Genomic DNA, 14,216 nt, shown 5'->3' with positions numbered 1-14,216 from the left:
AAACTGCAGCGTGTGTGTTTCTACTCTCTGACTCTCACCTGAAGAAGTGTCTTTTAGAATAAATCTCCTGACAGAGAGAGTGTGAGTTTTGAGATGTGAGAGATTTGTGATGTTTAAAGTGTTTGAAGTCTGTAGTTACCAGGTAGTGTAGTGGATAGTTTTGCTTTGTGTGTCACAACAATGAGGCGATTGCTGAATGTTGCAGTTGCCACCAAAAAGCCACCAAAGGCAGACTGCAGTGTAAAAGCTGTCATCAGGTGGAAAACAGGAGTGATACACCTCCTGCTTTCAGGGCTGCAGGTATCAGGTTTGTGATATTTTCCTTTATCGTATAGCGGACAGAAATTATTTTTGGGAGTGGTACAAATAATTTGTGTGGCATCTTATTTGATGCAGAACACCTGATTTTTCTGTAAATAGTTTGAAATGGTTATAAAAAAAAACCCCGCCTTGGCTGCATTTTTAGGTAAATAGCTGCAAATAACTTTGTTGTTAGCAAAGCTTGTGCATAGGTTATTAAAATTAACAATTTATATTTGCATTTCAAGTTAAGAAAATGATTTGGTAATGTTTGTTTGTTACAGTAAAAAATATAACTTTTTTCAACTCTGATTTTACGTTTTTTGACTGATTTTAGATTTTGTATTAATACAGTATGTCAAAATGAAACAATAACAGTAAATTCAGACATGTGAGATTGAGTTGAAAAGAATGATACCAAACAAGGCAAGGTAAACCGTTTTTAAAAGTGGAAATTTAGAGAAAAATAAATACTAATCAAATTATGTTATGTTTGTTGTAACTGTGTGTGAGCAGGTGAGAAGCAGCTGCTCAAGACACCCTCTAGTGGAGATGATCCCAAACAGCAGCCTGCAGCCACAGAAGGGCATGATAGAATCTGACAGTGAGGCACAGTTGAACTTGTTTTTAAACCTTAAATATACATGTCGAGTTCTCCAGAATCAGAGTGTGATGTTTACAGAAGGCTGTCCTCCATGATGCTCTGCTCCAGTGTAAATGACTGCGGCTCATGTTTTTCATTTTCATGCATAGACGGAATACAAAAATGACATGAAACTGGAACATGTGTTTTTGATTCAAATTTTGCTTGGAAAACTTTGAGAAAAACTTTTTGTAGAGTTTTACTCTGTGTTAGAGATCAGTCAATATGATGAATTCATGAGATAACTGAGATTAAGATAGTCAGCACCCCTGCTGATGCATTAGATTCTCCACACATAAACTGGACATAGAAACAAATCATATGGATGATCTAAAAGTAGATGCAGTCATATGTTTTTCTGAAAATGTGTAAAGGTTTTAAAACACAACTCCCGATTACATGTAAAATACATATTTTATGTTAGTGGTTCATTAAGCTGATTGAAATTAAAAAGGAAGCTCAGTGACTGTACCACATATCTTCAGCAGTGCCAAGTGAAACAGCTACATGAGTCACATGTCAGGTGTATAACATGATTGGCTGTTCACAAGGCTGCAGAGTGTAAGCTAGACCAACTGACAAAGCACCTTTACCTGACTGAACAGATGAAGTGCTGATTAATAGAATTTGCCTCTGGTAGGACTTGAATCACTCTGCTCTTTTAGAAGTCCAATGCGCTCTTCATTGCACCACAGAGCCCCTTAGTGCAAGAGGAAGGTCAGTTCAAGATTTCTCAGCCAGTGCAGCTGGATTCAGGTTGGCAAAAATGGACGCATGTCAGTCTCTGGCCTTTGGTCTGTAAAGTAACAGGGGCTTTGTCAGCATGTGATTATAGAAGCACTAAACATGTATCAACAACTTGTTGATTTAGAGAAGTCATATCTGCTAACAAGTAGTCACCTCTTGTTGGTGTGGACAAACATGCATGAGTAGCTCAGAGTGTGAGGTTCAACGTTCCAGCATTGAACCTCCTGAATCCCCCCTCCCGGACCAGGTTATGGACCTTTCTTCAGTGCGTACGCGAGAGGTGGCCCGGATTGAGTGGTGGCTGGTTGTGGCGCACTCTTGCACGCGTGCAGGAAGGGCTCAGAGTGGGAAATTTTGTTCCCGTGTGAGGACGGGCCTGGATTTTATGTGATGGCGTGGGAGCAGCGCCCTTTCGCGCATATGCGAGAGGGCGCTGCTCCCACGCGTTTTTCCTGTCCCCACAGGAGCAACAGGAACTGCAGGAGGAGCAGGAGCGGCTGGAGATGCGACCGGAGAAGCAGGACCTGCCGGACGAGCATGAGCAGCATTCTTCACCTGATGGAAGAGACAGGAGCAGCAGTCATCATTAATAAATGCAACATCATATCAAAGTAATAAAATCAATCAGCGTCATTCATAAAGTTGAAGTTATGTCACTTCAGTCTTCAGCACTTCCTCAAAACATGAAGAAATCCTTTCTCCTTACAAATATCTCTGCCTCAAGGTTTTATGACAACATGATTCTTTGATTAAAACTTATTAAGTTTATTGGTAAATATTGACCCTTGAACCACATCTTCACACTACAACAACACTGATACACACTGTGAATGTGTATGCCAGTGTTGGTGGTCATCTCAAGTTCACTGTACAGATAAATCCTGTGAGTCTTTGGGACACCTTTGTGTTCATTGAACGTCTTCTTCCTTTTGATCAACTGATGGTGAAGTGTGTGGTGTTCCTGTGGATAACCAATCCTCCTGACATCACCACCACGTTCCGTTTACAGGATGTCTTCACGCAAATTATGTGAAAGGAAAAATGACACAACAGCAGCAAAGACAAAACAATGTTTACAATTAAATACATGAAATACTTTTAGGTTCATGGTCATTCAGTTGGCCAAAGAACCCATCTACTTATACAAAAATGATGACGGTGTACGGTGAGTGATGGCTCAAATTTTGGTATAAAAATGTGAATTCTGTTTATTTGCCTACCAAACAGTTTTCTTCTTTTAAACAGGTTTTTTTTGGCAGATTTAAAAACACTTGGTCTGATAAAGTTCCTAAGCACTGTACATAATCAAAACTAACAGTAATAAAACTATCATGACTGTTATAAAAATTTAATTGTACACATTTTCAGAAAAACACAAACTTGTCATAAAAACCATTTTAAAGCACTAAAATCTTTGGAACAAAGTTTCTGACAGTTTGCTTTTCATTTAGTGTTTGTAATGTGCTGGTTCAGAGGACACTGTGGATGCTGGTAAATGTTATTTGTGTTCTGGTTTGGAGCTTAACCACTTTTGTGCTTCCAGTTCCATTTCTTGATCACCACTGAATTTATTTATCTGTGATGGCTGGAACAAAAAGTATTTATTTGCCATACAGCTCTCTTTACAAAGAATTCACTCGTTGAGCTTCTTCACAGCACAATCAACCCTCTCTAATGACAACTGGCAGCCTTAAATATGTTCAGCTGTCACAGACTAAACCATTATTCCACTCTCAGGTAAATTCTTAAATCCCAACCTTCCACCACAGTATACAACATACCGATTTGAATAAATAAATACACGTCACATTTTTATATTAATAAATATTTCACACTTTAATTTTACACTAAACCCAATATTATAAACCCCCAAAACTCAAGCACAAAAAGATTCACCACTCTCTCTTAACCCATGGTCTCTCCCGGAACCTTTAACTGGTGTCTGCAGAATTAAATGCAGAATCAGAAAATCCTCAATCGCATTCGGTAAAAAATTAAGCAAAGGAAAGAAGAGGAAACGAATGTAGTAAAAGAACTTGTGAACCTTTATGGCAAATTGAATTGGACTGAGGAAGAAAAAGAAAAAATTAACAACTTACAATCTAAATTGTACGAAATGTACCTTTATTGAGCCAAGGGCGCTTATGTGCGATCCAAAGTCAAGTGGATAGAAGAGGGTGAAAAAAACACTGCCTATTTTTGCAATCTAGAAAAACGTAGACAAGAATATAACGTTATATGTAATCTAATAATCAATGGAGAGGATTGTACAGACAATAAACACATTTCAAATGAAGTATTTACTTTTTACAGTAACCTTTACAAGTCCTCGTCACAGAATATCCCAATAGTTTTTATCAACGCGATAAAGAACAATATTTTAAATATACCAGCTCCAAATTTACATAAAATTAAATTAGATGGTCTTGACCTTGTTAATGAAAAATGCAATAATCAGTTTTTGAGGAAGTATTTGGTTAACACCTTATATCCAGGTAGGACAAAATACTCACTCATCCTTAAAGATTTTACAAGTCCTCATACTCAGAACAAAATGTCACCTCCTTCTTTGACAAAATCAGTAATTGGATTCTAGTAATTGATGATAATTTTAGGGAAATTTGCAATGAAGACCTATCTATAGAAGAATTTGATTCTGCTATTAAGAACATGACATCTGATCGCTCACCAGGGCCAGATGGAATAATAACTAATTTCTATAAGCACTTCTGGGAAGATCTAAAATTACTCTCCAAAAGTTGATTCTGTTCATCTGGACGTAGCGTTTTGTGGGAGAAACGTTTCGTCACTCATCCAAGTGACTTCTTCAGTCTCAGCTGACTGCAGGTTTCCCCAATCTTATAAACAGTACATTTGCATAATGACTGAAACCAGCCCACTGAAGGAACAATGGGCTGGGAGGTCAGTTCCTTCATCATAATTATGATGATCATTAAAATGCAAATTCTCATGACTATTGGTCAACAACCACTGATCAAAGACCACTGATCAATGGCCATGAGTCCCATTCACAGAGAGTTGGGGAATGGCTGCAATCACAGCATTGTAAGATGGTGACAGATGTACCCTTAGGCCCCCTCCTCGATTCAGAGATGGTCTTTCCCTTTTCATGTAAATGGCCTCCTTGACTCCGCCCTCAAACCAGCGTTCCTCCCTGTCCAGGATGTGTACATCCTCATCATTGAAAGAGTGTCCACTGGCCTGTTGGTGTAAATAGACTGCAGAGTCCTGGCCTGACGAGGTAGCTCTTCTGTGTTGTGCCATCCGCTTCGCCAGAGGTTGTTTGGTTTCCCCGATGTATAAATCCTGGCAATTCTCCTGGCACTTAACACCGTACACTATGTTACTCTGTTTGTGTTGGGGGACCCGATCCTTGGGGTGGACCAGTTTTTGGCGCAGCGTGTTTTGGGGTTTAAAAGCCACAGAGACCCGGTGTTTAGAAAAAATGTGTCTCAACTGCTCCGATACTCCTGACACATATGGGATCACTACAGGTTTTCGCTTGGGCAGCTGTTGTCCTTCTCTCCTGGATCGGCTGGAGCTTTCTTTAGGTGCCTTTCCAGCTTTGACAAAAGTCCAGCTGGGATAACCACATTTACTCAGGATATTCTTGATGTGCTGTTCTTCTGCCTCCCTGGCCGCTGTGTCAGTGGGGATGGTGTTCGCTCTGTGTTGTAGCGTCCTGATGACACCCAGTTTGTGCTCCAGTGGATGATGAGAGACAAACCTTAGATACTGATCCGTATGTGTAGGTTTACGGTACACGTCAGCTTTTAGATGTCCCCCATTACTGATGGAAATCTCACAGTCTAAGAAGGCTAACCTGCCACTTTTCATATCATCCCTGGTGAATTTGATGTGTCGGTCCACCGAGTTAATGTGATCTGTGAATTGTAGTACGTCCTGAGATTTGATTTTCACCCGGGTGTCATTAACATACCTGAACCAATGGCTTGGTGGTGTTCAAGGGTAGGATAACAAAGCCCTCTTTTCCACTTCTTCCATGTACAAATTGGCCACGATGGGTGAAACTGGGGGGCCCATGGCACACCCATGTTTCTGCCTGTAGAACTGGCCCTTGTATGTGAAGTAGGTGGAATGAAGACACAGTTCCAAAAGCAAACACACTTGGTCGATGCTGAGAGTGGTCCTGTTGCTGAGGTTGGTGTCATCCTGTAATCTCTTACGGACTACCTCCAACGCTTCCGTGACTGGGATGCAAGTGAAGAGAGATGTAACGTCGTACGAGACCATGGTTTCATCTGCCTCCATAATGACATCTCTCACCTTCTCAACAAAATCCATTGTGTTCTGGATGTGGTGTTCAGAGCTGCCCACCAGCAGGTTGAGGATCGAAGCCAGAAACTTGGAGATGTTATAGGTGACAGAGTTGATCATTCGGCCAATCTGTCTTAAAGGTGCACCCTGTTTATGTATTTTCGGTAAACCATACAGACTTGGTGTAGACTCCCCTGGGTACAGCCTGTGGTATGAGGTCCGGTCGAGAGCCTTGTCTTGTTCTAACTGCTTCAGACAGTCTATCACCCTCTTCCTGTAGCCACTTCCTGGGTCTCGTTTCAGGAGCTCAAAAGTATTTTCATCACTGAGTAGTGACAAAATCTTCTCATGATAGTCTTTCTGGTTTAGCAATACTGTGCACCTACCCTTGTCTGCCAGAAGGATGATAATGTTGTTGTCATCACTAAGTGATGTGAGTGCCTTCCTCTCCTCCATGGTGATGTTGGATGCTGGGGGCTTTGCATTGCTGAGACAGGCCGAAACTTTCGTCCGTAGTTGCTCTGCTTCCACTTCTGCAATATTGTTGTTACGAATTGCTGTTTCTGTGGCTGTGATCAGCTCCACTAGCGGGATTTGTCTCGGTGTGACAGCAAAATTCAACCCTTTAGCAAGGATGTTTTTCTCTGTTTGGGTGAGCTGTCTGTCAGGCAAATTCTTCACCCACTTGTCCACATCCTCTGTGTCGCATCCTTGTCTCTTCTGGCCACTGAGGACACTCTCCGTATTTTGTGGTGGTTTCCGACGTACAACAAGTAAGTCAAACTTCCTTTGTTGCCTGGTCTTAGACTTCTTGTGCTGTGCTAGATGAGCCTTCTCAGTTAGTCAAACACCTTTTTAAGAGTATTCTCATCTAAAAGCATTGTCAGTCTCCGTTGGATCCGCTCTTCTTGAGATTTTAGCATGTCGATGGTAAAATTTGTTTGCCTCACCCGTTCATTAAGCAGCTGATGCTGTGCCTTCTGGAGGGTTTTTGTTGCCTTTAAGCCTTTAACTGAAGAGCACATTTGCAGACTTTTAGGAGTAATCCTGTTTTGTCTGCATCTGAGGCTGAGTCTCAGGTGGTTCCTGTAGTCCGCCATCTTACGTGCTGTTTGCTCATACTGACATACAAGCTTTAGGCAGTCCTTGCCAAAGTGGGTTAAAACGTCTTGATGCATTCTCAATCATCCAGGTAAGTAAATCTCCAAAAGTTGAATCTGTTCATCTGGACGTAGCGTGGATGGTACTCATGGCCATTGATCAGTGGGCTTTGATCAGTGGGTTTTGGTCAGTGGTTGTTGATCAATGGTCATGAGAATTTGCATAATTATGATGAAGGAACTGACCTCCCAGCCCATTGTTCCTTCAGTGGGCTGGTTTCAGTCATTATGCAAATGTACTGTTTATAAGATTGATTACAATCACCTAATTAAGGATGACGGTTTGATGTTGTTCTTGGACTTCCATAAAGCATTTGATTGTCTAACATACTTTTATTACTAAGACTTTTAAACATTTTGGATTTGGAAATGCATTTCTGGATATGATCACTGTGTTATACACTGATATTAATAGTTGTGTTTCTCTTTCAGAAGGCAGATGTCCCAGGTTCAGGGTGGAAAGAGGCATCAGGCAGGGCTGCAGCATCTCACCTCTTTTATTCCGTGAATGCTATTACTCTTATGAATTCTAACATCAAATGATTAGACACAAATAACCACAAGTTAATCATAAGTCAGCTTGCTGATGATACAACAATCTTTCTAAAAAATAAAGAACAAATTCCATTGGCCTTAGATACAATAAAGATTTTCTCTGATGCTTCTGGCCTACGCCTGAACCTGGACAAATGCAAACTCATGAGTATCCATAATTGTTCTCACTCCTCCTTGTATGATATACCTGTCAAAAATGAAATCAAATATCTTGGAATTTGGATAACTAAATGCATGGCTGACAGTGAAGAAAGGAATATTCAGAATACAACTGACAAATGCAAAAACACTTTAAACAATTGGCTACAGAGAGATTTAACGTTGTTCAGCAGGATAATGTTAACCAAGGTTGAATCTTTGTCCAGATTAATCTGTCCAGCTTGTTCCCTAGCCATCCCACCAGTGATATTAAAAGAAATCAATAAGATTAATTTTACTTTCATATGGAAAAATAAACATCACTATATCAGAAGCAGGGACTTTATAAAAGACTATGAAGAGGGGGGTTTAAAAGCAAGTGATTTTGAAATAATGAAGGGAATGTTAAAGATTAATTGGCTAAACAATGATGATGAGATCTGGTTCTTGATACCATCTCTTATTTTCAACAAAGTTGGGGATATCAAATTCTCTTAACCCTCTACAGCATAGCGTTGCCCTGAGGCAACAAACCACATTTTCATGCCTTACACTGGCCCTTCAAAAAAAACCAACTTTTTTTTTTCAAATAATGCTACCAGACACATCTCTTTCCAATAAAATGATGAGTTGAAGGTGGTGTGACTTTCATTTTGGGGGGGGAGGACCCCTTTCTGCAAGCTGCACTACATGAGAGACATCTCGATTAGGAGGCAAGATAAAGATCACTATTTTACATGTTTATAGTGAAATAAATGTATATTAAAAAATACTTGTATGTGCATGAATATGTTAAGAAGCATATTTGATTGTTTGTTCTACTTTTTAAAATTTATTTATACAGGAAAACTGTTAATTTTCATTCGTTGCCTCAAGGCAACACTGCGCAGTTAGCCCAATTTTTTTCAGGCAATATAATGCATTTGCATATGTGTGTACAGATGTGTTTGTGTGCATTTATATGATCATAGTATATGTTTTTTACTTTACAATCTACTCATAATTACAGGACATGGATGTAAGTACCTTTTATGGAAGGAAACCAAGGGAATGTGCACTTTTGGTCCTCAGAAAGTGAGCACAGTGAGCTTTCAGGGAGTGACAGTGAAGTAGAGGAGTGGATCCCTAAATGAGGTTTGAGGGACACTTAGGAGCTCAGGGGTCAGGGGTCAGTTGGTAAAGTAACTGTGCCTGTGTTTGTGTTAGTGCCCACATAGCAAGCAGGTCTGGCCCGGATCTGGTATCAAGTCGTCACTGCTGGCTGACTTCTGGCATGACAAGACGTATGTCAACCAGATATGTGCCAGGTCTGGCAATGACGCCACTGTTTATGCGATGGCATGCCATATCTCAGATTGTAGAGCAGGTTACAAACTGATCGGAAGGTTAGTGATTCGATCCCTGGCTCCTCCAGTCTGCATGTCAAGAGTGTGAATGTGTATGAATGTAGTTAGGAAGCACTCAGTTAAGCGAAAGTGGGTGAATGTGGCATGTTGCACTTTGAGTAATCTGGGAGAGTAGAAAAGTGCTATCAGTCCATTCACTGTCTGAACAGAGTTTCGGCATGTTACTTGTGCACTGTTTTGCATGTTCTGGCACATGTTGTTATTGCATGGATTGATTAAGGTCCACATTAGGCCGACATTTGGGGCCAGAGCTGAAACCGTTCTGGGCCAGCACAGGGCCAGCAGTGTGTCTACAACTGGCCCGTGGCTGCACACCACCTACAGATGGCCCACATACTGCAATGAATGACGGCCCTTTGGTGGCCCAGATCAGGTTTGCCAAAGGGAATCTACACATGGGCCAGCACAGGACCACCAGTGTGTCTGAAACTGGCCTTGTGCTGGCCCATGTGTGGGCCACCTCTGGCAAACCAGGTCTGGGCCACCAAAGGGCCGTCATTCTTTGCGGTATGTGGGCCATGTGTAAGCACATTGTGTGGGCCTGATCTGGGCCATACCAATTTTGCTGTGTGGGTATGTGTGTGTGTGTGGTCATGTATTACTTGTTGTGGGGACACAAATTTCTTTACACACTCACATTTTGAGGTCTCGCCTACTTTATGGGCACAAATTGCAAGGTAAATCATCAATTTTAGGGTGAAGGCTTGAGTCAGGGTTAGGGTAGGATTCAGGCAGGGACTTGTGATAGGTAGAGTCAGGATAAATCTCCAGGAAATTAATGTAAGTTAATGTAATGTCCCCTAAAGTGATGGAAACACAACACGTGTGTGGGTGTGTATGTGTGTGAGTGTGTGTGCGCGTGCGCGCGCGTACATGGGGTTAGGGTCAAATGTTGGATGTATTTTGGTGTTTTATGTTCTGTAAAATGTTTACATTGTTTATTTGTTGTTTATTTATTTGTTCATCCTTGTTGTACTAATACAACTTATTATAGAATAACTTGACATTTTACTACCCTTGTCGCACAGTGTTGCCTTGAGGCAACAAACCAATATCTTTTTGGGGGGGGGCAGGGCGTCAAATTTTATGATTGATATATTGTTAGTGACCCTAACGCTCCCCCAAAATAGGGAAAAATATTTTTTTCCCCCAAAATTAAAAAGTCATGCAGTAGAGGGATAAAACTCTCCAAAGTTCATCAACAAGTTTTGTTAAACTGGAAATTAATGTTCAAACATATCTTTAGTCCTCACAAAGTTCCACTGTGGAATAACAGGGTGATATTGAATCGGGGGAAATCTGTGTTTGTGGAAGAATGAATGACAAAACAAATTTGGTCTGTCACACATATAATGGATGAAAACAGAAATATACTTGGATTAAACAGGTTTAATGAGAAACATAGCACGAGTTGCTCAATTGAGCTCAACAAAAAAGTTTCACAGAATATCCCAAAAGTTTTTATCAACGCGATAAAGAACAATATTTTAAATATAGCAACTCCAAATTTACATAAAATTAAATTAGGTGGTCTTGACCTTGTTAATGAAAAATGCAATAATCAGTTTTTGAAGAAGTATTTGGTTAACACCTTATATTCAAGCAGGACAAAATACTCACTCATTCTTAAATATTATAACAAATCTGAGATTTCTTTGATCAGAACGAAATATTTAAAATTCCCAACCCCCCAAATTTAAAAAAGTTCATTTTAAAACTACAAAAAACATCGACCCCTCTGATGAATTCATGAAAGAAAAATTCAAATTTGTGTCAGACAATTGTTATATTTGTAAAACAACTTGGAAACAACACAGCACATGTTTTATGAGTGTGTAACTATCCAAAATGTGTGGAAATCTCTCCGTGACTTAATATCGTCCTGGTCTACAAATGTTGGTTTTTGGTCTTTTCAGAATATTCAAATAGGAGTAATCCTCAAGGACAAAAATATTGAGTTTTTAGTAAACGATCTCATTATTACAACAAAATATTACATTCATAAATGCTGATATGCCAAATCCCCTCTTCATGGCTTGCTCTTAAAAATGAACTTTCCCTGTTGCGTAAATCTCTGAAGCTAATAAATAAGCCCCGGGCAATTAAATTGCATAAATCTTTAGAAGAACGTTTCTCTCTTTGCCCCTTATTTAAGCTATATGTCTTATTTATAAGACCTCACTTTTAATGATTTTCATGCTCCCCCTTATCTCCTTTATTTTTGCTCTTTAATCTTTTTCTAATTTATTTACTTATTTACTTACTTTTACTTTTTTATATTACAATTATTGTTAGTTTGACTGTGACATACCAACTACAATGCTGCAATAATCCTCTGATTAAGAAAAAAAGGAGTTGTGATATACTGTTGTGAAAGATTCAATGATTCACTGTTTGTTTGAGATTGTCATTGTCTTTGTTCTAAATAAAGTTTTTAAAAGTGAAAAAAAAAACAATGCTTCCGCGCACGAGACATAAGGACGTTGTAACGCAAAACTGCATCAGAGCGCCCCCTTGTGACAATAGTAGGCTTTAGCTTTAGATGACAAGAACATGACATTTTGAAATCTAGAAACCAGGTTGATTATTGCTTCTCAACATCAACCGGGGGTGGAGCTTAGCAAATGTGTCAGACGCCTTTAGAATGCTTTTTGTTCAAATGAATGTTGTCATCGCAACATTAATAGAATGAAACATTTTGAAAAGTGCTTGCAGGATTTACATACACGTTGCTGTGGATTACAGTGGAGAAAAAGAGAGGAGAGAAAAGGAAAAAATGATCATTTTCTCAGGTAAGGACCGCTCGGCAAGTGACAATTGCTGAAGTGGAAATTTTAAGGGGACATGCAGTGTCCACGTTAATGTTAAACTTTTCTAAACACAGTAGGGACTTGTACAGGTTTTTACACAACGGTTACAAAATACAACTTTTGCATTGCGTGTATTATCTTACTGGATTATTAATAATTTTACTGAAGTAAATACGTTTGGCTTAGTAGATAGAGGCATTTGTACTTGGGTGCTCACATTCTGTAATCCCTTTAGTGTCATATGACAAAGCAAGTACTATCTTACAGCCCGTTCTTACACAAACCATGTTTGTTTTCATTTTCCTGCCTACTGCTAGACTCTGAGTAACTGCTAAAATCGAACAAAGAGGAATGAAAATGTTTGTTTCTTAGGATCTGTTATCTTTTGTTGTTTGGCTGCAGAAACTATGCGTGTGTGTGTGTGTGTGTGTGTGTGTGTGTGTGTGTGTGTGTGTGTGTGTGTGTGTGTTTTAATTTTATTTCATAATTAAAAGCACACTTGAATTTGTGTCATCCATCAGTGAAAACCCACACTGACAGTTTAATGCTTCTCTTTCCTGAAAAAAAGTGAGATTTGTGCCATAAACCAGGTCGATTATTTTAATTAGAATGTAATTTGTTCAAATGAATGTCGTCATATTATTAACAGATTGAAACCTTTTGAAGAGTGCAGTAAGGACCGCTCAGCAAGTGACATTTGCTAAAGTGGAAATGTTAAGGGGACATGCAGTGTCCACGTTAATGTTAAACTTTTCTAAACACAGTGTGGAGGGGACCGGAGTGTTTTTGTGGCGTGGGAGTGGTGTGATCCTGTGCGCGTGCAGGAGCAGCTCGGAGTTGTAATCTGCTGCGCGTGCGAGAGGTGGCCCGGATTGAGTGGTGGGCTGGGTGTGGCCCCCTCTCGCGCGCGTGTAGGAGGGGCTTGGAGTGGCGTGATCTTGTTGCGTGTGCTAGAGATGGGCCAGTGTGGCACTCTCTTGCGCGCGTGCAGGAGGAGCTCGGAGTATGAGGTTCAACGCTGGAACGTTGAACCTCCTCCCCCCCCTCCCGGACCAGGTTATGGATCGTTCCTCAGTGGGTTTGTGAGAGGTGGCCCGGATTGAGGAGTGGGCTGGGTGTGGCCCCCTCTCGCCCATTTGCAGGACGAGCTCCGAGTGGCGTAATCTTGTGCGCGTGCAAGAGGTGGCCCGGATTGAGTGGTGGGCTGGGTGTGGCGCCCTCTTGCGCGCGTGCAGGAGTAGCTCAGAGTGTGAGGTTCAACGTTCCAGCGTTGAACCTCCTGAATCCCCCCTCCCGGACCAGGTTATGGATCTTTCCTCAGTGCGCGTGCGAGAGGTGGCCCGGATTGAGTGGTGGCTGGTTGTGGCGCACTCTCGCGCGCGTGCACGAGGAGCTCGGAGTGGTGTAATGTGGTGCGTGTCTGAGAGGTGGACTGGATTGCGTGGTGGCGTGGGCGTGGCGCGCTCTTGCACGCGTGCAGGAAGGGCTCAGAGTGGGTAATTTTGTTCCCGTGCGAGGACGGGCCTGGATTTTATGTGATGGCGTGGGAGCAGCGCCCTTTCGCGCATATGCGAGAGGGCGCTGCTCCCACGCGTTTTTCCTGTCCCCACAGGAGCAACAGGAACTGCAGGAGGAGCAGTAGCGGCTGGAGATGCGACCGGAGAAGCAGGACCTGCCAGACGAGCATGAGCAGCATTCTTCACCTGATGGAAGAGACAGGAGCAGCAGCCATCATTAATAAATGCAACATCATATCAAAGTAATAAAATCAATCAGCGTCATTCATAAAGTTGAAGTTGTGTCACTTCAGTCTTCAGCACTTCCTCAAAACATGAAGAAATCCTTTCTCCTTACAAATATCTCTGCCTCAAGGTTTTATGACAACATGATTCTTTGATTAAAACTTATTAAGTTTATTGGTAAATATTGACCCTTGAACCACATCTTCACACTACAACAACACTGATACACACTGTGAATGTGTATGCCAGTGTTGGTGGTCATCTCAAGTTCACTGTACAGATAAATCCTGTGAGTCTTTGGGACACCTTTGTGTTCTTTGAACGTCTTCTTCCTTTTGATCAACTGATGGTGAAGTGTGTGGTGTTCCTGTGGATAACCAATCCTCCTGACATCACCACTGGGTTCCGTTTACAGG

The sequence above is a fragment of the Pelmatolapia mariae genome, linkage group LG7 (assembly GCF_036321145.2).
Source record: "Pelmatolapia mariae isolate MD_Pm_ZW linkage group LG7, Pm_UMD_F_2, whole genome shotgun sequence".
Taxonomy (NCBI): Eukaryota; Metazoa; Chordata; class Actinopteri; order Cichliformes; family Cichlidae; genus Pelmatolapia; species Pelmatolapia mariae.
This window is presented reverse-complemented; position numbering follows the sequence as displayed.